At 39.2% G+C, this 24,579-nt stretch overlaps 1 protein-coding gene and 1 non-coding gene across 15 annotated transcripts in view; one reads left to right on the top strand and one right to left on the bottom strand.

The window, feature by feature from the left end:
• The window catches only part of PPP1R12B (protein phosphatase 1 regulatory subunit 12B), a 236,885-nt gene that overhangs the window by 172,941 nt on the left and 39,365 nt on the right, over positions 1-24,579 (bottom strand). The gene's annotated exons all lie outside the window — the stretch shown is intronic.
• LOC126944583 (U6 spliceosomal RNA) lies at positions 3,058-3,161 on the top strand. The gene has a single exon (XR_007722122.1). It is a non-coding gene; the product is annotated as a U6 spliceosomal RNA (small nuclear RNA).

Consider the following 24,579-nt stretch of genomic DNA (forward strand, 5'->3'; position numbering starts at 1 on the left):
ACAGCATCTTTGTTTTTTTTTTCCCAAAATATTTGATACTTCTTTTATAGTTACTGAGATTAGCTAAAAATGCCAATCTAGGTTTGATTTGATGCTATATAATATATTCCTCCAACCTGACCTTCTGGCCAATCTGACTTTTATAGCCAGTATTCATAGTGGTCTAGTTTTCAACAGCAGCTCCAGAAATTATATTTCTTCTATGATGTTTTCTTAGATTTATCAACTTCCACAAGTATATCCCATTCTTTACCATGTAAAATGTTTAATAATTATTCATATTTACAAATAGTTCATAAGTATGCTTATCACTAAATTGGTCATATATTGTATGTCTGCCCATTTGCAATCCCATATGGCAAGGTCTAGCCAACTTCTCGCAGAGTACCTCACTAAAAACTGTAAATAAACATTTTTATTTTATTTATTTTTCTTTTTTGTAAATAAGCATTTTTAAGTAAAAAAAATGGAAGAGGACACTTTCAAAAAGGTACTGAAGTCCAAGAATAAAAAAGTATTTTAAAGGTTGTGCTAAAAACACTCTTTGCCCTTAGTAATACTCCTATATCAAGAAGGCCAAATGTGCCGTCTAAACCTGTGTAGGCCAGGACAGCTAGGTCAATTGCTTCTTGCTGGGTTGCAAAATTTCTTTGGCTCTGAAAGAACAATCTAAAAACTTAGCTCTAATGTCCACACCACTATCAAGCAGACTTTTAGAAGCCAATGTTTTCAAGATCATTCTTTGGCCTTTAAAGACAACAGCAGCCACATTCCAGAGGCCCTAAAATAAGCCCAGCTAGTCCAGGTATCAAATGGGAGAAAACTTATCTTTTCTCTTTCCTCCCCTCTTACTTCTTTCCTTTTCTTAATCTCCTTCACCTCATCACTACTTCAGTTCTCTTCTTTCAAATTTTGTGATATTGTGTCTTATAAATCTCAAATCCTTGATACAAAAAAATTTCTGAGACAGGGTCTCGCTCTGTTGCCAGGGCTGGTCATTAACTCTTGGGCTCAAAAAGCCTCTGTCTCAGCCTTCCAAGTAGCTGGGACTACAGCTACATGCCACTACAGCCAGTTTGATACAAAATTTTATGGGAATGACGCTGTAAGGAAGTTACAACAACAAAACTAGCCTACTCTAAAAATGTAATTTAGCGATCATCAATCTGTGAAGAACCATCTTAGAGAAAATAAAGGAGGCCAACTGTCTAAATCATTCCCCATACCCTCCACAAAGTGAAGGATGGTATATTGTTTAAAACAGTTTTGGCTAGGCATGGTGGCTCACACCTGTAGTCCCAGCACTTTGAGAGGCCGAGGTGGGAGGATCGCTTGAGTCCAGGAGAACCTGTGCAACACAGTAAGACCCCATCTCTATTTGTAAAATAAATAAAAGCACCAGCTTTGGAGTCAGACAGACCAGGGCTTGCATACCAGCTCTGCTGATGCACATAACCCACAGTGGGGTATCTAACCTAACTATAAGCATATGTACTCATCTATAGTATTGGGAGTACCACCTACCTTATAAGGTTTTGTAAAGATTAAAGGAGATAAGCCCTTGGAATTGTTCCTGACTTTGTTGTTGTTAAGGCAACAGTGTAACACACAGCAACTGCCTCAAGGGGAAAAAAAAAAAACTCAAAAAGTACTTATTTTTGAGTACTGATCATAGCCCTCCCCACCCCCAGTACCTTACAGGAGGAAAGTAGTTTGGTTAAAAATGTCTTTGAACTAGCAAGATTCTGGAGCTTGTTTGTAAGTCTAACTGCAGAAAATTCCCTCTCTAATGTTCAGAATCCCATGGGTTCTTAAATTCAGGAGCTATATGAATAAAATAGTATGCACCCAGTTAAGGTGGAAGAGAATCATCCTTGTAGGTAAGACCAATCAAGAGTTGTAGGACACTCACTCTCATTAAGCAACTTGGAATAACTGTTCTCTTGCTCTCTCTCTGGTTTTGTTTTTGTTTGTTTATTTGTTTGTTTGTTTGCCTCCAGAAGAAGGAATATGACTAAAGCATGGATAAGAGACTAAAGCATGGATGAGAGACACATAGTTCCTGAAAATCTTCTCCAGTGAATAACGACTAAATTTAGATGCCCTTCTGCCCACTCCATCTGCAGCTGCGCTGCTGACTCATTCACAACTGAAACATGGTAGATGAGCAGATTCGCCCACTTACAAAACTGTGTCCAGGGACATGAACTTCAACACCATGCCTCTACACAGCGCTATGCTAAACCTTCCAGAGAGATAGGTCTTTCCTTTTCTTCGGAAGCAGGCTAAACAAGCTTTTGATGTTACCCATGATAATGGGGAAATTCTTTGCATTTGACTTAGATTCCTTCTGATGTAGTTTAAGCCATTTCCTCCTATTTTGCATTCCTGAAGACATATCAAAATTTACTAAAGTAACAACATGTTCTAAGCTCCTTAAGAAATAGAGATATAACTTAATTACTAGTATAAAGGAACTATTTAGAAAAACTGCCAGGTAATAAATTAAAGCTTCCTAACATCAGTACGTCACATTTCTCTGGCAATGACAATCTCCAAGGAAAAATACTTGATTTTACCAATAATCTGGGGAAAGAGCACTGTGATCTCACTACTGTACCTGATACTGCTCTCTTCATATCAAAGGCAAAAGTGGCTGATGATCAATCAGGGCCAGGGTTAAATCTGGCAGTGCAGAGAAGGCCTCACAAAACAAAGCCTCCTCGGTTCCCAAAATAGCCTGCAACTGTTGCCAGCAGCAAGTGCCAGCTTTCAGAGCTGACCTTGCTGTTGTGTCTCAGAATATCACGAATACTACCTGCCTTGGCCTCAGAACAACTCTTCCCCATAAAACCCAGCTCCAGGTGTCTGGGCATATGTTACACTAGAAGCTGGGCTTAGTGCAGCCTAACACCTACTTGTTTGGATTTTTCAGCCCACGCTTTCCTTGATTTCAACAAATCATGTGGACAAAATTGTTGAGGGAGTATATCAAAAAACACTACCGAAAGAGTAAAAAGGCAGTCCATAGAGTGGGAGAAAATTATTTGCAAATCAGTGCTCACTTCGGCAGTACATATACTACAATTGGAACAATACAGAGATTGGCATGGCCCCTACGTAAGGATGACAAGCAAATTCATGAAGCATTCCATATTTTTTATAAGCAAAAATATATGTATGTAATAAATTTTTTAAATTTGCAAATCATATATCTATTAAGGGATTAATAGCCAGAATATATCGAGAAATCCTAAAACTCAACAACAAAAAATAAACAACCAGATTCAAATATGGGCAAAAAAGATTTGAATGGACACGTCTCCAAAGATATACAAATGGCCAATGAGCACATGAAAAAATGCTCAATGTCACTAATCATTAGGGAAATAAAAATCAAAACTACAATGAGATAGCACCTTATACCTATTAGGATGGCTATTATCAAAAAAACAAAATAAGTCTGTAGTCCCAGTTATTTGCGAGGCTAAGGAGGGAGGATCGGTTGAGCCCAGGTGATCGAGGCTGCAGTGAGCTATGATAGCACCACTGCACTCAAGTCTGGGCAACATGCAAGACCTGTCTCTAAAAATAAATAATAAAATATAAAAATAAAATTTTAGCATGCAAGGAAATATTTTTAAAGTGCTGGCTGGGCACGATGGGTCATACCTGTAATCTCAGCACTTTGGGAGGCCGAGGTGGGTGGATCATGAGATCAGGAGATTGAGACCATCCTAGCCAACATGGTGAAACCCCATCTCTACTAAAATACAAAAAATTAGCTGGGCGTGGTGGTGTGTGCCTGTAGTCCCAGCTACTTGGGAGGCTGAGGCAGGGGAATCGCTTGAACCCAGGAGGCGGAGGTTGCAGTGAGCCAAGATCGCGCCACTACTCTCCAGCCTGGTGACAGGAAGACTCCATCTCAAAAAAAAAAAAAAAAAAGTGTTGGCAAGGAATTAAAATCCTTGTGCACTGCTCAGGGGAATGTAAAATGGTATAGCCTCTATGCAAAACAGTATGGAAGTTCCCCAAAAAATTAAAAATAGACTTACCATTTCTATTTTCTATTCAAAAATAGGATTCTTCTGGGTATATACTCAAAATAATTGATGCCTGTCGTAATGGCTCATGCCTGTAATCCTAGCACTTCGGTAGGTTGAGGCGAGTGGACTGCCTGATCTCAGGAGTTCAAGACCAGCCTGGGCAACGTGGCGAAACTTTGTCTCTACTGAAAATACAAAACATTAGCCATGTGTGGTGGCATGCGCCTGTAATCCCAGCTACTCAGGAGGCTGAGGCACAAGAATTGCTTGATCCCAGGAGGTAGAGGTTCCAGTGAGCAGAGACTGTACTCCAGCCTGGGGGACAGAACGAGACTCTGTCTCAAAAAAAAAAAAAAGAAAGAAATAATAATAGTCATAATTGAAAGCAGGGTCTCTCAAAGAGGTATGTGTACACCCATGTTCACAGCAGCCTTATTCACAACAGCTACAATGTGGAAGAAACTGAAGAGCCCATTGATGGGTGAATGGATAAGTAAAATATGGTATATACATATAATGTATATATATACCAGAGGGAGTACGGCCCTGATAACACCTTGATTTTAAACTTCTGGCCTCCAGAACTGTGGAAGAATGATTGAATAATTTTGTTTTAGGCCACCAAGTTTGTATTAATTTGCTGCAGAAGCCACAGGAAACTAATAAACTTGCCATAGAATAGGGAATCAGGACCTAGAGAGTCTGCCATATCCTCAATCCTTACTAATAACTGAAAATCACAGCTGTAACTGATCCCTTCTTTGACAGATGAAAAGTGATCAATAAATTTATCATACGACTTTTTAAAAGACAACTACATTAAGTAGAAAGTTTTAGAAACTGTTTAACCAATCTCTGGCTCAAACAGCAAAACCCTGAAAGAACTAATCATGGTTCTCACATGAGGCATTTTACTGAAGGTATTCTGGCTGAGGACTGAAACTGGGATAGAAATACTGATTGATGAGGTCCCTGTGAAACCCAACATTTCTAAGTTCAAAGTCCCCTTGTCCCAAGTAGGCGGCCAAGAAATCATATGCCAAGAAATTATACAGCTGTCCCTCAGTATCCATAGAGAACTGGTTGCAAGACTCCCTGTAGATACCAAAATCCACTGAGGGTCAAGTTCCTTAAATAAAATGGTATAGTATTCGCATATAACCTATGCACGTCCTTTCAAATACTTTATATCATCTCTAGATTACCCAAAATGCCTAAAATAATGTAAATACTACGTAAATAGTCATTATACTATACTGTTTTTGTTTGTATTATTTTTATTAATATTAAATTTTTATTTTTTATTTTTCCCAAATATTTTCAATCTGCAGTTGGTTGAATCCATGGATGCAGAATCCACAGATACAGACGGCCAGTGGTACAAATAAATTAAAGGTAATAAAGGACTCAGTAAATCTGGCAATCTCCACCATCGGATCTTCACTACATGAAGGCTTTAACCTATTAGTAGTTAAGATTGACTGATCCAGAGCTTCAGTCAGTCCTTCCAAGTACCTGTCTCTTCATTCCAATCATGATATAATATAACTATTGCTTAAGTAGGAATCATCACAGCAGTCTGCTCCAATATGACAGGTGACCCCAGCAACTGTCTGCACTGTGTGAAAGACTCATAACCCCATTGGCAGAGACAGTGTGGCTCTCAAATGATGAGAACTATATCTGATTATGTACTCAGTGATCAGGCAGGCTCTGGACACAGAACTGTACCCTGTCAAGAGAGACAGCCAAGAGAGCAGAAGTAAAGAATTTTCCATGAAGTGTCATACTGATTAAGATTTTGTTCTCAGTAAACTGGCATATTACCTCAAGACTGCAAATGCTTACAAGTTGGGACCAAAGAACATCTTCCTTCAAGTAAGAGCAAGCATCATATTGCCTAAGGGTTAACAGTACTTACGTGTCAAAAATGTGTTCATTTTGGATTCTAACAAGCACTTCGCTTCAAATAACTTTTCCCTCAATCTTCTCTATTCCCCATGCTTTTATTCACCTAAATGAAGAAAAACTCATTCGGCTGTCTTACAATTTGGCAACTTTTGCACTATGGTTATACATGTCTGATCTCTTATCATCAAATCATGTTTTTTTGAAAGTTGAGGAGAAAGAAGATGAAGAATGAGATCAGAAAATGAAACCTGCATTTTCTCAAAGCTCATGAGTCATCTTCAAACAGAAGTTGTATGTTCCAGTCTCCAAATCTCTACTTTGTTACTCACTGATAATTATAATTTTGAGGAATAAATGTGGCCTACTAATTGTGATAAAAATCCCAAGTATGACTTTCTTTCAGATCAAAGGTGAGATAGCTGAGTAACTCTGACACTTGAATATAAGAAAGTCCTGTTGAAATTGCCTTCTTACAAATTCTGCACATAAGAGCTAAGACACACTAAGTAATGGAATGATACACCTTTACAGACTTGATCAAAGACATTCCTTGGAAAAAGTCTATTATAACAAAGCAGTAAAGGAAAAAAAGAATATGGAAGCTGGAGAGATAAGCATTAGGACTTTTCATGTTACAGATAAGAAACTCAGCCTTGGAAAAGTTAAATGATTCTTATTTAAGGTCATATATTCAGTCACAGAACCACCTAAATGCTTTCTACCTACCAATTTAGAGGTGATCGAAATAGAGTTCATGGCCAGGGTCAAGAAACTACTTGCTTCATGGAACATTTTCAATGCTTAATATCATCTCCCTAAAAATAGCTTTATTTCAGTATATACAGTGTTAACTGATATTAGTCTACACCTCCAAAAATTTTATATGAGAAATGTGGCCAATTGGTCAATTTAGGTTGGTTACTCCTAACTAGATTAAATGCAAAACACAAAGATCTCATTAAATTGCTTTGGTTACCACTCTGTTTATTAGCATGAGTCTGGATTAGAAACCTCCTTCCTATCTTGGCTACCTGTCTTAATCACAGCCCCCCAATGGTCTACCCTGCTGCCAAGTTGGCATGTACAGTAAATTGTTGTCCCATGGAGAGGGATTTTTCTATTTAACTCCAGATCACTCTGTGCCCATAAACAAGTATTTCACAAGCCACAAGAGCACAGCCTGAAAGCTACGGCATGGGCAATGCTCCATAGCTATTAAGTAAGTCCAGGGAAAAGAAGGAAGGCAATTCTGGGATCTGAGTTGAGTAAGGAGTGAATGCCACAAAGAAATTACAGGCAGTTTAAATCTGCAGAAAGTATAAATCAGCACACCAAATATTATCCCTAAAAGGAGATATTAAATAAAAGGTTATTATTTTTCCCAGCATATTTTCATTGAGTTTTATATAGTCAAAGCTAATAATATATTATTAGTCCATAACACTTATTGTCATGTCCTCCCAGAGGTAGAGTACTACATGGTAGAAGACATGAGAGAAAGCAGTTAAATAACCCTACGCAGTACAGTATATAGTTAAGAGCACAGACTATGAAGTAAGACTTCCTGAGTTCAAATCCCAGGTCTACCAGTTAAGTAGTTTTGTGTTCTCGGAACAAGTTATTTCGTCTGCTTCAGGTTCCTCATCTGTTAAATTATCATATCAATCATAAGAACTACTTCATGGGGTTACAATTAGGATTAAATGAGCTAATGTACATAAAAACACTTCGTGCCTGGCACACAGTTAAATGTTATGTGTTAGCTGCTATTATTATATTACCCTTGTATAACCTCCAGAGTTAACAAGGGACCCTCCTTTCTACACAAGAGCAAAAACGATATACTTAAACATAAATATAGTTCTACATAAGTAATGTTATACTTAAATATAAATATGAGCTCTATGTAAGTTCCTGTACATGTAAACAAATCACAGTCAGGTTTCATTCATAAGAGATGAAAGTTAATTAAAGCTAGGATTAGAGGAAAGGAAAAACAATGGGCCAGGGCTCCTATAGCTGACTCCTATAGCTGGTAAAGGAAGTTGAGGGGCTTTAGACTGCGTTTTACCATAACAGAGTCACTGGCTGCTGAGGGTCCATCAAGTCTAATAGTTAGCACAAGCAGAAAATCTAAGAAGATAAAGTTCTGGATCTGACACTGACTCACATTACCAAAGAACAGGTTAAGAATTTGTCCCAGTAATCAGTGTTCCCTGACTGTAATGTGCATTTCCATTTATTCACATAACAAATATTTACTAAGGCCTGTACTATGCCAGACATGGTCCTCAGGTGGAGATGCAGTAATAAAAAATGATTAAGACTTTACCATTTAGTGGTGGAAAGAGACATGTAAATGATACAATGCAACAGAAATAATCACTAATATAAAATGAGAGATAAGTACAAAGTGTTGTAGTACAGAGTACGAAGTTGCTAACTTGGTCCAGGAGTGACAGGAAAAATCTCCCAGTATAAACATTATTTGGGCTGGGTGCGGTGGCTCACGCCTGTAATCCCAGCACTTTGGGAGGCCAAGGTGGGCAGATCATAAGGTCAGGAGATGGAGACCATCCTGGCTAACACAGCGAAACCCAGTCTCTACTAAAAAAATACAAAAAATTAGTCGGGTGTGGTGACACACGCCTGTAGTCCCAGCTACTCAGGAGGCTGAGGCAGGAGAACCACTTGAAGCTGGGAGGTGGAGTTGCAGTGAGCCAAGACGCACCACTGTACTCCAGCCTGGGCGACACAGTGAGACTCCATCTCAAAAAAATAATAATAAAAATTTTAAAAATAAAAATAAAAATAATTATTTAATTGAGTTATAAAGAAGAAAGAGAACACTGAAACAGCAGCAAATGAAGAGATCTGAAGCAAAAAGAATAACATAGGCAAAGGTCTGGAGGAGAGAGAAAATGTCCATTTTTTGGAATAGTGAGAATTCTATGCATGCATAGACTAAGAAAGGGGTGGGGACATGCATAGAAATTTAAGTAGGGCTTCATTTGCCATACTGAGAAATTGGAACTTTACCTTATAGGCTAATGGAAAATAGAGGGAATTGTGGCTGGTAGGGTACGTTGACAGTCATGAAGGTCCCTATATCCCATCCATGATAAAGAGTTTCACTCACCTTTATCCTGAAGACAACAGGGAGGTATTGAGGTTTTTACACCAGAGAGTGATACTATCAGAATTGTATCTTAGAATGATAATTACAGTGGGAATATGAAGACTGAACCACTGGGAGGGAAAACTCATGAGAGACACCAGTGAGGAAATTGTAATCCAGGCTAGAGAGGATGAGGTCTTGAAGTAAGGTACTGGCAGCGAAGACACTGGGGAGGACATGGATTTGAGAAGTACCCCTGAGGTAGAATGAACTGAACGGGGTCACTTATTAGAATGTCAGTGGTGAGAAAGGATAACATGGAGATTGTTAAGAGCTTAGGACTGTGGGTGAATTGTGACACCACTTAGACAAAACAGGGAATATAAGGAAGTCTTAGAAGTCTTTTCTGTTTCTGATTCCCAACTAGTGCTAATTTCTCTTAAAGCTTAAGTGACTTACACTCAGGAACTATATTTGAGCAGCAAACTAACAACTACCGTTGCCCTTTCCATATTAAATAATCCTAAAGTGAGCCTAGAGAAATCAGTGCCAACCAGCCCAGCCTCACAGCTGTTCCCTGCCCCACAGCAAAGTCCTGGTTGGGTCAGTGTCATGAATACCATGGCATGGGCCTGGCAAGGCATTACTGTACAGCAGCCCACACAACAGGGGAATTGAGGTTACAGTATAAGGTCTCTGCTACAGCTGAAATCTCTTTAAAGGCACGTGTTAGTGATAACAATGGTAACTTTACAACTCAAGAGGACACCCCCAATTTCTTCTCGAAAATTGAAATCTTTGGAATAGAAAATGAGTTGGTAAATCAAAAATAGACTGTTTGGCCCATATGGTATTTTAAAATTAAAGATTTTTTTGCACACAAAAATTCTATATTTGAAACTCCTTTTAAAAAATTAGATTACCTTACAACACTGGGGCCAGATTCCCACAAAGCAACAACTGGTTGGAGTTGAGTGGCAGCCGCCTTCTTTAGGCAGAACATGCATTTCTCAGTGCCCTAGGCCCCATCTCTCTCTACTGTGTTATACCAAGCCTGCTTTATTAATTTATATTACCTGCCCATCCCCTTTACTTATTTTCCCAAAAAATTTTATTATGAAGATGTTCAAACACAGAAAAGTTGAAAGAAGTTCACAGTGACCCACCCAACCGCATATACCCACACAAGCTATCGTCCACCATTAATGTTGTACTTGCTTTGTCATGTATGCATCCCTTCATCCATTCATCACATTTCAGACATTAGTAATAATTTCTCCAAATACTTCACTATAAACTAGAGTTCAATACCTCTTTACAGTATTATTTTTCTTTTGAAGTAAAATTTACATATAGTAAAAAGCATAAATATTAAGTATACATTCATTAAATTTTGACAAATGTCTGTATATGTTACCTCTCATTGTAGGTGTTTGAGTTGCATCTCTCAGGCATCTGACTCCTTGGACAGAGAATTGTTTTTCTACATTGCTCTGACCTAAGCATTGTCTGAGGCCAAGGAAATGCTGGCTATGAGCAGAAACATAGTTGACCTCTCTTAAAGCTGTACCTTGTTTCTGCTAGGCCTTAACAGTCCAAATCTGGGTATAATCAATTTTGGATATCTGATAATGTAAATTCACTATTGAGGCTGAAAACAGAAGACACACTAGAGATTAAGACTTTAGAAATCTAAATAACTTGTTTTTTTTCCTGAAAGCATCAAGCACAATGATACAACAAAACATGGCCTATAGTTCAAACTTCAGACTGCTACGTCCTAGAAGAAGGGAAGTAGAATGAAAAATACAAACCAATAAATAACACAAACATCCCTTGAGGTCACAAATAGAAGAGTTAGATTCCACTCTCCCTGACTAGCTTAGTGGTAGTACCAAGGTAACAAGAAAAGCTTCTGTGATTTGGTTGGTAAGAGAAGGCATTCCTAAGCCAAGGAAAATATCAGGAATAGCAGAAAGGTAGAAACCTCATGTTCCAAAAGTAGAATATGGACAGGTAAAAACCTGAAAGGGACTCAAGATTCACTGTTAAGGCAAAGGCTTTCCACACAGCCTGGCAAAGCAATGGCATCCCTTTATGGAAATGAAAATGAGAAACACCCCCTGTCTCCTTTGACGGTAAATGCTTACTTATCTGCAATCAAATCCCAGCCTGCTGGAGCACTTCGCTGGCAGGGTGCTCAGACTTAGGTGAAGCTTGCCAAGACAGAAAATTTCAGATGCTCCCGCAGAGGCACCAAAGGTTAAGGAAAGAGTGTGTGTTACCTTGCTTTCAATCTGTCTCAAATGTCTCATTTATAGAGTGTCCTCAAGCCCAAACTCTGAACAACTGTGTATGTAGGACAGAAGTAGAGGAGAAATTTCAGAACAGAATGGAAGATGTTATAAGATGCTGTACAGGCAAAAGAGTCTGACTTTAATGTCACAGCCCATCCTAATCTTTCCACAGCTAAGTTTCCTAGCTATACAAGAGAAACACCAAATTTAACCTTTTTTTAATTTCAGGGTTGATGTGAGGACACAAGATGACAAATAAGAAAAGAGACTTTTAAAAAGATAACTAGTACATAACTCCAAGTATTGCTATTAACGTATGATATTCTTCGTGTTAATTAATAAAACAAAATATACTGTGAGGCAGTAGAGTGCATTGATTTAGAGCAAACTTTCTCTGTAAAGAGCCAAATAGAAAGTATTTTATTTGAGAGAACAAGGTGAATGAATTGCTTGAGGCCAGGAGTTCAAGACCAGCCTGAGCAACATGGCGAGAACCTGTATCTACAAAAAAAAAAAAAAAAAAAAAAAAATTTAAAATTAACCAGGCATGGTGGTGCATAACTGTAGTCCTAGCTACTCAGGAGGCTGAGATGAAAAAATTGCTTAAACCCAGGAGGTCAAAACTGCAGTGAGGTATGATTGTGCCATTATACTCCAGCATGGGTGACAGAGCCTGACCCTGTCTCTAAAAAAACAAGAAGAAAAAAGAGAAAAAAGAAAGAAGTACTTTATGCTTTGCAGATCATAGTCTCTTGCAAACATTCAACTCTGTCATTATAATTTAAAAGCAGCTATAGATAGTACTAAACCAATGACTATAGCTAGGTTCCAGTAAAATTTCATGGATACTAAAAATCTGAATTTCATATAAGTTTCACATATCACAAAATATTTTACTTCTTTTTCAGCTAATTAAAAATGCAAAACTATTTTTGGCTTATAGGTTGTACAAAAACAAGCAGTGAGCAGGATTTGGCCCATGAGCTATAGTTTGCTGACCCCAATTTAGTGCATTGGCCAGAAAGTTTGAATTCAAATGTCAGCTGTGGAACTTAATAGCTATAAGACCTTGTATTAGTTCCTTAACTTCTTTCTGCCTCAGTTACCCCATCTATAAAATGGAAATAACAGTAGTATTTATTTCTCAGTATTATTATGAAGATTACATAACTTTGTACGGGCACAGCAGTTGGAACAGTGTCTGGCACAACTTAACTGCTCGTGCATATTGCTGTTAGCTATTATAAACCATTTCCATAACAATCTCTAACAATTCTGCAAGTGTGCCACACTCACATGCTGTTTCCTCTGCCTGGAATGCATTTTCCTGCTTAGAGCTTCTACGTGGTCTGAAAGACTTAGTTTAAACATTACCTTCTCTATGAAGCCTGCCTTGATTATTCTTCTCATCCTAGCAGATACTAGCCACTACCACCAGTTTCCCATTACCTATTGTAGTATATTGGATTTTATTGTAGTTATCTTTGATAGGTCAAATTCTCAGCAAGACTCCTTGTAAGTATGTAAGTAGTATGACTTACTAATTGTATCCCCAGAGCCCAGAATAGTGCTCTACACACACAAAGAATGTATTTGCTTAATGATATTAACAATACAGAAAACAAGCTAATACATTAATAATGAGGATAGAAATCTCCTAGTTATGTGCCATAAAAAGGAACAAAATCATGTCCTTTCCAGCAGCATGGATGCAGCTGGAAGCCATTATCCTAAGTAAATTAACACAGGAACAGAAAACCAAATTCTCCATGTTCTCACTTATAAGTGCGAGCTAAACATTGGGTATTCATGGGCATAAAGATGGCAACAGTAGACACTGGGGACTACTAGAGTGGGGAGGGAGGGAGAGAGAAAGGGAGAGGGGCCAGGGATGAAAAACTAACTGTTGGGTACTATACTCACTAACTGGGTGATGGGATCAGTCATATCCCAAACTTCAGCATCACACGATATACTCATGTAACAAACTTGTACATGTACCCCCTGAATCTAAAGTTGAAATTATAAAAAATAAATGAAATAAGATCTTTTTAACCCATCATCAAGGAAAAACACATCGGCCGAGCACAGTGGCTCACACCTGTAATCCCAGCACTTTGGGAGGCCGAGTTGGGCGAATCACGAGGTCAGGACATCGAGACCATCCTGGCTAACACGGTGAAATCCCATCTCTACTAAAAATACAAAAAATTAGCCGGGCACGGTGGTGGGTGTCTATAGTCCCAGCGACTCAGGAGGCTGAGGCAGGAGAATGGCTTGAACCCAGGAGGCAGAGCTTGTAGTGAGCCAAGATCGCGCCATTGCACTCCAGCCTGGGCGAAAGAGCTAGACTCCATCTCAAAAAAAAAAAAAAAAAAGAAAGAAATCAGGCCAGGTGCGGTGGCTCACACCTGTAATCCCAGCATTTTAGGAAGGCAAGGAGGGAGGATTGTTTGAGACCAGCTTGGACAACAAAATGAGACCTCGTCTCTACAAAAAATTAAAAAATTCTCTGGGCACGCTAACACATGCCTGTGGCCCCAGCTACACAGGAGGCTAAGGCAGAGGGATCGCTTAGTCCCAGGAGAACAAGGCTGCAGTAAGCCATGTATGCACCACTACACTCCAGCCGTAGGTGACAGAGCGAGACCCTTTCAAAAGAAAAGAAAACAAAAGAAAAGAAAAGAAATCTCCTAGTTATATGACAAATGTGAATATAATTAAATATGAAAATAATTTCTAATATCCTATTTTGAGTAAAATTGACCATGTTAATATCCATCCCCAGGCATATCCAGTGAGCATCCAGAGTTTGTCTTGGTACTATTATTAGTTGGTAGCAGATATCTTAGAATCCACACACTGATCATCACAACACTAGCTTTTAGAGATTCAAAAGCTCATCTCCCACCTGAATTTACAAAAAAAAAAAAATCTGTGTTTAGTAGTGAGGGGAAAAGGAAATAAAATAATGAAATGTGAAATTTCTACCAATATAACAACGTATATAGCGAAAAGCAAGAAGTTAACAGAATGAAAGCCCTTTTCTGAGCCTGCTCTTAAACTCTTAAGGAAACAGTTAATCATCAAAAGGCTTCACCAAGGCCATTGAGAGAAGTATGCTTTCTCAGCTAGTCAGGATTCTAACTAAAACAGAGTTACTTGGGCAACCTAAGACATTACCCTTGCCACTCTCAACCTGCCAAGGGTGTTGTGCCCCTTTGCTTAGACTTCTGCCAGGCAAGCTATGATACTGTGCCCAAATGATCCTGTGCCAGACACAGCAATCCCTCTGACAGAAGGTTCCTTGTGTCTACTAATTCTAGGCTAACCAGCATGCCTGGCATACTGTCTCTGAAAAAAATCAAAGCTGTTTTGGGAGAACGGGTTAAAGGAGGAAGGGAACTCCAACAACTAAATAGTGAATATCTTCCAAAAGGCAATTTAATATCATCAAAATCAATATAATGCTATAATAACGAAGAGAGTCCAGTGAAGATTCAGATCGCAGCCCCTAGGTGACACTAACATGGCAGTGAAGATGAAGTAGGAGCTTTCCATTTTCTAAGTTTTCTAAGTTAATGTCACATATGTAAAAATCCCAGCTGTTTGCTGTGGAAATAATGACATCAGAATCAGTTTGTCCTTGGGTTTTTGGTTTTGCTTCTTTTGTTTCCAACGTGTGTGTGCATGTGTGTGTAATACACTGGCTGAGAATTATCCATTTTTCCAGAGGTCTATTTCCCTCTTGCAGAGCATGAGATCATATACTATGAGAATCTGCCAAATTTAAGGAATTTGGCAAACTGTCGCCTAAAAAAATCAAACATATAGAAAATACTTTTTAGCTGGGTGTGGTAGCGCACGCCTGTAGTCCCAGCTACTCGGGAGGCTGAGGTGGGAGAATCTCTTGAATCCGGGAGGTGGAGGTTGCAGTGAGCCAAGATTGCGCCACTGCACTCCAGCCTGGGCAACAGGGCAAGACTCCATCTCAAAAGTAAAAAAGAAAATATTTATGTTAGGACTATGCTGTATTCTTGCCAATGCCATTGTTATTACTACTACCATTGTTATCATGATTTTCTTCGGTGCCAGAAAATACCTTCATGTATAGTATTTAATTATCGCTGAATTTGAACATTCTCATAATTGCTAACTCATGGGATAGTAACTTTAGACACACTATTATCAACAATTTTTTTCTTCCAACATATTATTTTAATATATCTGATTAAAAGGATTGGGTTTTCTTATATTTTAGAGCTAGATTAATTTCAATGGAATAATATAAGTTATAATGCCATCCTTTCTTCCAAAAAACTCAAATTTTAAATATATCCCCATGTGTCTTCCCAAAAGTCCTCTAAGGAAGGGAGAGGTTGAGGAATATCATAATACTGGTGACAGCAGCCAATATTTTTCTGGTCTATTTGAAGCTGGGCATGTGGACAAGACCTGGCAAGAGAGTAGTGTGAAAAGACAGCCTACCACAAAGCTATGAGAAATTCTAGCATTTAAAAACCATGTAGGAAAGGATAAGCAAGCAAAGGTGGTATAACCAGAGAAGAGAAAAGAAAAAGAAATTTGTCATGGAAGCCATAGGATGAAAGGGTTTCAAGAAAGAGAGAGTGGTTGATGTTGCTAACAGTCAAGTAAGCTAAAGAAAGGAAATGTCGGCCGGGCGCGGTGGCTCAAGCCTGTAATCCCAGCACTTTGGGAGGCCGAGACGGGCGGATCATGAGGTCAGGAGATCGAGACCACCCTGGCTAACACAGTGAAACCCCGTCTCTACTAAAAATACAAAAACTTAGCCGGGCGAGGTGGCAGGCGCCTGTAGTCCCAGCTACTCGGGAGGCTGAGGCAGGAGAATGGCGTAAACCCGGGAGGCGGAGCTTGCAGTGAGCTGAGATCCGGCCACTGCACTCCAGCCTGGGTGACAGAGCGAGACTCCGTCTCAAAAAAAAAAAAAAAACAAAAACAAAAAAAAAAAAAAAAGAAAGGAAATGTCAGAATTAGTAATGTAAAGGTCATGAAGGACCTGAGCTTGAAGTGTTTCAGTGCAGTAATGGGGCAAGAGCAAGATAAGAATGGAATGAAGAGTGAAAGGAAATGAGAGCATTGATAAGTCTTGAAAAATGTGGCTAAGAAAGGGAGGAAAGAGACAGAGTGATATATGGAGGCCAGGAAGGGGTCATAAAATGTTGTTGTTGTAAAATGAAAGAGGCTTGAGCATGTTTAATTACATTTGGAAGCATTCACATGAAAAGAAAAGGTTGGCAAATAAGGTTGGATAGCGTGAGTTTAAAGAGAAAGGCTCCAAAACAAAGACAGAAGGATTAGCCTTAAATGGGAAAAACTCTCCACTGCAATAGGAGGGAAGGAAAAGAGAATGCCTCAGACATAGGTAGAGTGGTTTAGAGATAAAATTTGAGCCTGGGCAACATGGTGAAACCCCATCTCTACAAAATATACAAAAATTAGCCAGGCATGATAGCACGCACCTATAGTCCCACCCTTGAGAGGGTGAGGTGAGAGGATCACTTGAGCCCCAAAGGCATCGCTTGCAGTGAGCCTAGCCTTGCAGTGTGACACTGCACTTCAGCCTGAGTGACAAAGACAGACCTTGTCTCAAAAAAAAAAAATAACAAGAAATTCCCATCTAATTTCTCTGTTTTCTATCCTATCTATGAAGTAGCAGTAATCACAGTAGTAACAGAGGTAGTGGTAGGAGCAATAATATAAGTTAATATTTATTAAGGGCTTACTATATATGGGTGAAACACTGCCCCATATATGTTAATTCATTAAATCCTCCTAGCAAGCTAATAAGATAAATATTACTATTATTATCATCATCATCATTTTTAGAAGATTAAGTAACATGCCCAAGGTCACATGGCTAAAAACTAACGAGCCAGCATTCAAATCCAATCAGTCTAGCTCCAGAGCATAATTCTGAACCATTTTATTATACCAATTCTAAATTTAACAACCTACAGGGCAGTAGAGACTTTCACAAGTCTCATGTTAAAGTACTTGTTAAAAGGGTTTTTTTGGTGCAGTGATAAAGACAAAAGCCAGATCAGAGTGGTTGTGGAGTAGGAAGCAAAGCAGTAGGAGGTGATATCGACTGTTAAGAAAAAGGGAGGAAGTAGAATGGTCAGAAGGGTGAGGAGCATACAGAAGAATGAAATGACCATTCCAGAGAAATGAGTGAGTTGGCCAGGGACACACGACTGGGTTTCCACACAATGGAAAGGATCTATTTGAATTTGGTGACCATGATGGTCACTTTAAAGAAGTAAATGGGAAAAAGAATTGGAAGTCCCAATTAGAACTGGTTATAATAGCAGTGATTGAACTAGCAATTCCATATTATGGCCAAAAAGCCAGATGCATTAGAGTAGCAGCAGATATAGGTGAAATTTGTGTCATGGGTACAACTGTGGAAATGGGTGACAGAGCAAGGTGGAGGGAAAAAATCACCCAAATGAGAAACATTTTCAGGAACAGTCACCCAAGTGAATGTTGGATGATTTGATAGCAAAATGAGATGGAGAGTAAGTTGTGAGCTAAGTCTTTGATGAATGAGGGGGTTAAAATGTGGCATGAAAATCAAAGGAGCAGCAGTATTTTATTTTTATAAGACGGTATAGGAAATAATGCTCAGGAAGTGACAATGGGGAACAACATGGTCCTAATACTACTTCCTAACACTCAGTTATGTGAGACAAATGAAACCTAAACCACTTGAGAGGGCTTAAGTCTATGACAATAGCAGAACTAACGCTGTGGGTTTCTAACTTCCAAACCAAAGCTCCATCCACTATCAGGTATACTGTAGCCTTTTTCTTCAAATTAATTTTCTTTCTTTCTTTCTTTCTTTCTTTCTTTTTTTTTTTTTTTTTGAGACAGAGTCTCACTTTGTTGCCCAGGCTGGAGTGCAGTAGCATCATCTCAGCTCAATGCAACCTCTGCCTCCCGGGTCTAAGTGACTCTCATGCCTCAGCCTCCCAAATAGCTGGGATTACAGGCACCCACCACCACACCCAGCTAATTTTTGTATTTTTAGTAGAGATGGAGTTTCACCATGTTGGCCAGGCTGGTCTTGAATTACTGACCTCAGGTGATCCACCCACCTCAGTCTCCCAAAGTGCTGGGATTATAGGCATGAGCCACTGGGCCCAGCCCAAATTGATTCTCTTCTCTTCTCTTCTTCCTTCTTTTTTTTTTTTTTTTAATTTTTTTTTTTTTGAGACAAGAGCTTCACTCTTGTTACCCAGGCTGGAGTGCAATGGTGCAGTCTCGGCTCTCCGCAACCTCCACCTCACAGGTTCAAGTGATTTTCCTGCCTCAGCCTCCTGAGTAGCTGGGATTATAGGCATGTGCCACCATGCCTGGCTAATTTTGTATTTTTGGTAGAGATAGGGTTTCTCCATGTTGGTCAGGCTGGTCTTGATCTCCCAACCTCAGGTGATCTGCCCGCCTCAGCCTCCCAAAGTGCTCGGATTGCAGGCATGAGCCACTGTGCTCAGCCCCAAATTGATTTTCTTAAAGTAATCTAGTAACACAGAGTATATTTTTATTGTTAAGAGAAAATAAAATAAAATCTAACTACAATTTGGTATATATCCTGCTAATATACTGTCTAGATACTTATGTGCTTACATGTACTTTTCATATATCTTTCAGAATTTTTTTTTTCTTTTTTTGAGATGGAGTCTTGCTCTGTCGCCCAGGTTGGAGTGCAGTGGCATGATCTCGGCTGCGATCTCGGCTGGTGCGATCTTGGCAGTGGTGCGATCTCAATGCCACCATGCCCGGCTAATTTTTTTGTATTTTTAGTAGAGATGGGGTTTCACCGTGTTAGCCAGGATGGTCTCAATCTGACCTCGTGATCCGCCCGCCTCAGCCTCCCAAAGTGCTGGGATTACTGCCACCACACCTGGCCATATTACATGTACTTCAGTGAATTTAAAATTCTTATAGAATGTTCTTGTGTAGTTAATACAGGTTTATGTAGGTCCTCTTTTGATTTTTATTTATTTATTTTTTAGAGACAGGGTCGTGCTATGTTTCCCAGACTGGTCTGAAACTCCTGGCCTTAGGTAATCCTCCTGCCTTGGCCTCCCAAAGTGTTGGGATTACAGGAGTGAGCCATCATGCCCAGACCTGGGTCTACCTCTTCTGTTCATAACAGCAAAAGATTTCCATACTGTGAATATCTAACCATTCCCCCATTTATATAAATTTAGGTTTTTCCTAATTTTTTTTTTACTATAAACAAGCAATAAAAGAACATTTCTGTACATACACCTTTCTGTACATGTGCTAGAATAAGGAAAGAAGTAAAACTTAGGAGCCAAATTATCTGCATATATTTTTATAAATTCTGCCAAACTGCCTTCTGAAAAGGCTTTGCCCTTTTACAAGACAGTTAAGTGTACCCATTTCCCCAATTCCATATCAATATCTATGCTTGAAAGAACTAATTCTTTTGGTTCAAGGAAAAAAAAAGAACTAATTTTTAAATTTCTGTTAAAGAATTGAACAACAACAAAAGAAAAACACGAGTGTTTGAATTTGCATTTTGCTAATTAACAGTGAAATCTGAGAAGTTTCTCATGTGTTTTGAAATTTTTTTAAATGTTAAAACAGCTTTACTGAGATATAATTCACATACCACACAACTTGTCCATTTAAAGTATATAATTTCAGGCTGGACACAGTGGCTCACTCTTGTAATCGCAGCACTTTGGGAGATCAAGGCAGGTAGATCACTTGAGGTCAGGAATTCGAGACCACCCTGGCCAACATGGCAAAACCCTGTCTCTACTAAAAATACAAAAAAATTGGCCAGGCTTGGTGGTATATGCCTGTAGTCCCAGGCCCTTGGGAGGCTGAGGCATAAGAATCACTCTAACCCGAAAGGTGGAGGTTGCAGTGAGTTGAGATCGCACCAGTGCACTCCAGCCTGGGCAACAAAGAGATACACTGTCTTTGGAAAAATAAATTAATTAATTAAATTTTAAAAATATAATTTCAAAGGTACTTTTTTTTTTTTTATTATAGTCATAGATAAGTGAAACCATCACCACAGTCAATTTTAGAAAATTGCCATCATCTCAAAAAGAAGCCCTGGGGTCAGGCACAGTGGCTCACACCTGTAATCCCAGCACCTATGGGAGGCCAAGGCAGATGGATCACTTGAGCTCAGGAGTTTGAGACCAGCCTGAGAAGCATGGTGACACCCTGTCTCTAGCAAAAATACAAAAAATTAGAAATTAGCCAGGTGTGGTGTGGACCTGTAGTCCCAGTCACTTGGGAGTCTGAGGTGGGAGCATCACTTGAGCCCAGGAGGTGGAGGTTGGAGTGAGACAAGATTACACCATTGCAGTCCAGCCTGGGAGACAGAGTGAGACCCTGTCTCAAAAAAAAAAAGAAAGAAAAAAAAAAAAAGAAGTCCTGTATCCTCTAGCTGTTGCTCCTTACCCTCTTATCCTCCCTTCTCCTATCCCTAAGCAACCACCAACCTACTTTCCCACTCCAAGAGATTTCCCTATTCTGGACTTTCACATAAATAGAATCATATAATATGTAGACTTTTGTGACTGACTTCTCTTAGCATATGTTTTCAAGGTTCATCCAAACTGTAGCATGAATCAGTATTTCATTCCTTTTTATGGCTAAATAATATTCCATTGTATGGATATACATTTTGATTATCCATAAGTTGATGAATATTTGGGTTGTGTCCACCTTTGGTTATTATGAATAATGCTGCCATAACATTTTTGTGTAAGTTTTTGTATGGATATGTGTTTTCATTTATCTTCAGTACACCTAGGAGTACAATTGCTGGTATGGACATATGTTTTCATTTATCTTGGGTGTACCGAGGAGTAGAATTGTTGGATCATACGGTAACTCTATGCTTAATTGTCTGAGGAACCGCCAGACTGTTTCTCAGCAGCTGCCCCATCTTACATTTTTACCAGTAGTATATGAGAGCTCCAATTTCACCACACCTTCACCAATACTTGTCATTATTTGACTTATTGGTTCTAGTCATCCTAGTGGTTACAAAGTGGTATCTCATTATGGTTTTCACTGCATTTCGCTGATGACAATTGATGTTGAATATCTTTTCAGGTGCTTATTGGTCATTTGTGTATCTTCCTTGGAGGCATGTCTATTTAGATTATTTGTCCATTTTGGGATATTTTGTCTTATTATTATTATTATAAAGTTTATTTATTTATTATTAAAGTTCTTTATATATTCTAGATACAAGTCACTTACAAGATATATAACTTGCAAACATCTCTCACTCTGTGGGTTGTCTTATCACTTTTTTTTTTTTTGAGACAAGGTCTCACTCTGTCACCCAGGCTGGAGTGCAGTGGTACGATCTCAACTCACTGCAAGTGATGCTTCCAGGTCCAAATGATCCTCCCACCTGAACCTCTAGAGCAGCTGGGATTACAGGTGTGTGCCTCTATGCCTGGCTAATTTTTCAAATTGTTTGTAGAGATGATGTCCTGCTATATTGCCCCAAGCTCGTCTTGAACTCCAGGACTCAAGTGATCTACCTGCTTTCTCGATAGTGTCCTTTCAAGTATTTTAAAGCTTTTAGGCCAGGAGTGGTGGTGGCTTATGCCCGTAATCCCAACACTTTGGGAGGCTGAAGTGGGAGGATCAGTTGAGGCCAAGACGTTGAGACCAGCCTGAGCTCCAAAGCAAAACCCATCTCCAAAGAAAAAAAAAAAAAAAAAGGCTGGGTGTGATGTCACACACCTGCAGTCCTTGTTACTTGGGAGGTTATGGTTAGAAGATCACTAGAGCCCAGGAGTTTGAGGTTGCAGTGGGCCATGATGGCACCACTGCACTCCAGCCTGGGCAAGAGAGTGAGACCCTGCCTCTTAAAAATAAATAAATAAAGCTTTTAATTTTTATAAATTCAAATTATTTTTTCTTTTGTTGCTCATGCTATGGTGACATATCTAAGAATCTTTTGCTAAATCTGAGGTCATGGATCCAATTTGATAGCTCCTCAGTAAAATTCCATCAATTAATCAATGCGAGGTCATGAAAAACATTACCGCTATGTTTTCATCTAAGAGATTTATAGCTTTAGCTTTTACATTTAGGTCTTTGATCTATTTTGAGTTAATTTTTGTATTTCCCCAGTGAATGGTCTTGGTACCTTTGTCCTGTATCAGTTGACCATAGTTGCATGGGTTTATTTCTGGAATCTCAATTCTATTCCATTGATGTACATGTCTACCTATCTGCCAATACCACACTGTCTTGGTTACCCTTGGTTACCATTGTTTTGTAGTAAGTTTTAAAATCAGGAAGTGTGAGTATTCCTACACTGTTCTTCTTTTCAGGATTGTCTTGGCTATTCTGGGTCCCTGGCAATTCCATGTGGATTTTTTTTTTTTTTTTTTTTTTTTGAGACAGAGTCCTGCTCTGTTGCCCAGGCTGGAGTGCAGTGGAGCGATCTTGGCTCACTGTAACCTCCACTTCCCGGGCTTAAGCAATTCTCCTGCCTCAGCCTCCTGAGTAGCTGGGACTACTCAGTCTCAGCTAATTTTTGTATTTTTAGTAGAGACGGGATTTCACTATGTTGGCCAGGCCAGTCTCCAACTCCTGCCCTAGTGATTTCCCGCCTCAGCCTCCCAAAGTGCTGGGATTACAGACGTTAGCCACCTCGCCTGGCCTTCCATGTGGATATTATCTCATATGTTTATTAACCACATAAACTACTTCCCATTCATAGCCTTTCCTCATTTTTTTTTTTCAAACGGTTAATTTTTATTTTTTATTTTTTATTTTTTTTATGAGACGGAGTCTTGCTCTGTCGCCCAGGCTGGAGTGCAGTGGCGCAATCTCCGTTCACTGCAAGCTCAGCCTCCTGGGTTCACGCCATTCTCCTGCCTCAGTCTCCCAAGTAGCTGGGACTACAGGCATCCGCCACCACGCCCGGCTAATTTTTTGTATTTTTAGTAGAGATGGGGTTTCACCGTGTTAGCCCAGATGGTCTCGATCTCCTGACCTCGTGATTCGCCCGCCTCGGCCTCCCAAGGTGCTGGTAATACAGGCGGGAGCCACCGCGCCCGGCCAGTTAAATTTTTTAAATTGTTTATATAAAGAGCTCATTACTCTGGATATTAATCCTTGATCACAAAATCTTTTTCCTAGTCTGTCATTTGTCTTTCAAGTTTTTTTTAGGATGTTTTTTGTCATAGAAAAGTTCTGAGTTTCATTTTACTCAGGAAGCCTTCTCCCTTCCACCTCTTCCTTGCTTACTAGTTATAAAATTATTCACCTATATTTCTTCTAAAAATTATATTAACTATTTGATTCCTTGGAACTTACTTTTGCAGATGGTGAGAGTTAGGGGGTATAATTTTTTTCCCCAAGTAGAGAGCCAACTTTCCTAACACAATTTTTATCCCATTAATTTGAAATGGCACCATTATCAAAATTAAATTCCCATCTATAACTGAGTCTGTTTCCGGAGTTTCTATTTCTTTCATTTATGTATTTATCTATCCCTCTATCAATACTATAGCATTTTAATTACTTAACTATATTTTGACATCTGGTAGGTCAAGACCTACCTCATTGAACTTTGAGGGATTTTCTTGACTATTTCTGCAGATGAATTCTTTCACATGAAATTCAGGATGAGCTTGCCAAATTTTTCCACAGAAATTTTGACTAGAGTTACATGGATTTTATAATAAAAACAATAATAGCAAACACTATGGAGCCTACTAAGTGTCAGAAACTGTTTTAAGATCTTTCATATATTAATTAATCCTAACAATTCTATGAGGTAGTTACTATTGTAGTACTACTAGATCAATATTAAGAGAGATGATACAATACTATTTCTATCAGTAGCTCCACTTATTTAGGCCTTCTTTCATGTTCTTTATAATAAAGTATTATATTTTCTTCCTGCAAGTTTTATAGGCTGGGTGTGGTGGCTTACTCCTATAATCCCAGCACTTTGGGAGGCCCAAGGTGGGTGGATGACTTGATGTCAGGAGTTTGAGACCAGCCTGGCCAACATGGTGAAACCTCATCTCTACTAAAAATATGAAAATTAGCCCCGTCTCTACTAAAATACAAAAATTAGTGGTGGCGTGTGCCGGTAGTATCAACTAGTCGGGAGGCTGAGGCAGGAGAATCA

The sequence above is a fragment of the Macaca thibetana genome, chromosome 1 (assembly GCF_024542745.1).
Source record: "Macaca thibetana thibetana isolate TM-01 chromosome 1, ASM2454274v1, whole genome shotgun sequence".
NCBI lineage: Eukaryota > Metazoa > Chordata > Mammalia > Primates > Cercopithecidae > Macaca > Macaca thibetana.